Source organism: Camelus ferus, chromosome 11 (assembly GCF_009834535.1).
Source record: "Camelus ferus isolate YT-003-E chromosome 11, BCGSAC_Cfer_1.0, whole genome shotgun sequence".
NCBI classification, from domain to species: domain Eukaryota; kingdom Metazoa; phylum Chordata; class Mammalia; order Artiodactyla; family Camelidae; genus Camelus; species Camelus ferus.
The window spans coordinates 12,228,673-12,230,022 of NC_045706.1; the positions used below are offsets into that span (position 1 = coordinate 12,228,673).

Below are 1,350 nucleotides of genomic sequence, written 5' to 3' on the forward strand. Positions count from 1 at the left end.
GAAGAATGGGTGGCTAGGTACTGTGTTGTTTCTCCAATTAGGTTTGAATTATGGAAGAGAAGAGGTGAGGGGATATAAGGTAAGATATTATTTTAGATTTTTGTAGGGTCATTGAAGGACAGTACAGCTTTTATTGCAAGGCACCCAATGTGGAGCCAAGCAAGGAGAACGGGAAGCTCATACTCAAAAAATGTGAACTCCCCAATAGCTTTCAGGGAAGGATTTCTAAAGGAGTGAGATTGTAGGGTGTGCAATCAGCTTGTGGACATCCTTCTGACTGGTTGATGTTGAGATAACAGGGTGATGTTTTGGGAATCTCAATCATCTACCTTCTGGTTCCAACTGGCCTGGAGTCTACATGCTGGGGATCACACACAGTTAACTTCTTCCATCTGTAGATTGTATTTTTTTTTTTTAATTTCATGGAACAGAAACTGAATTCAAATGAGGCAGGCAGGGATGGGAATTATGGTTCATGTAGCTGTGGGGCCTGCTTCAGGTAGGGCTGGATCAAGATGCTAGAATGACATCCTTGGGGGCTTGGTTTTTTACTCTTTTTCTTTCTTGCCTTTGTTTCCCTCCATGTTGGCTTCACTTGCAGGCAACTTCGGGTTTACATAGTCTTTGCAGCTCTTGCTCTCAAAAGGAGAAAGACCATCTTGCTCTTGGTTCCTCTCTCCTTCCATTCCTCACCTCCCACTCCTCACTTCCATGCTGGGCACCCACACAGGTACACCATGACCCCTTAGAGGTATATGTCATGATGTTTGAAGAAGAGTATGAAAGCCTAAACTCATGGACAATAAACTGAAAAGGATGCTTTAAAAATGTGTTTAGCAATAGGATTCTCTAGTGTCATAAAAGAGATATATTTAATCTCAAGAATCCTTAACTATAATTTCACGTTGTTATCCCCATTTTATTTTGTCTTGGGGGTGGAGGCAATTCGGTTTTATTTATTTATTTTATTTAAATGGAAGTGCTGGGGATTGAACCCAGGACCTCCTGCACCCTAAGCATGCACTCTACCACTGAGCTATACCCTCCCCCTGTTATTCCCATTTTAGAGAAAGAACGTTTTAATGGCAATTGACGCACAGAAAGCCTAACAACTTATTTGCCTAAGTTCTCACAACTGTTAGCTGGCAGAGCTGAGGTGCAAACCTGGGGAGGGCTGTCGGCAGAGCCAGAGTTCCTAACATTGCTGCTCAGCTGCTAAGCTTTCTTCCTCGTCTGCAGCAATGGGAGAAATAACAGTACCTACTTCTAGTGTTGGTGGGAGGATTTTCTGAATTACTACATAGAAAGTGCTTACAGTAGTGCCTAGTATACAGCAAGCGCTTGATAAAT

General features: G+C 42.6%; 1 non-coding gene across 1 annotated transcript; it reads right to left on the reverse strand.

Annotated features, from left to right (window-relative positions):
- Positions 1-974: 974 nt before the first annotated feature.
- Positions 975-1,048, reverse strand: TRNAP-AGG. The gene has a single exon. It is a non-coding gene; the product is annotated as a tRNA-Pro (tRNA).
- Between the last annotated feature and the right edge of the window lie 302 nt (positions 1,049-1,350).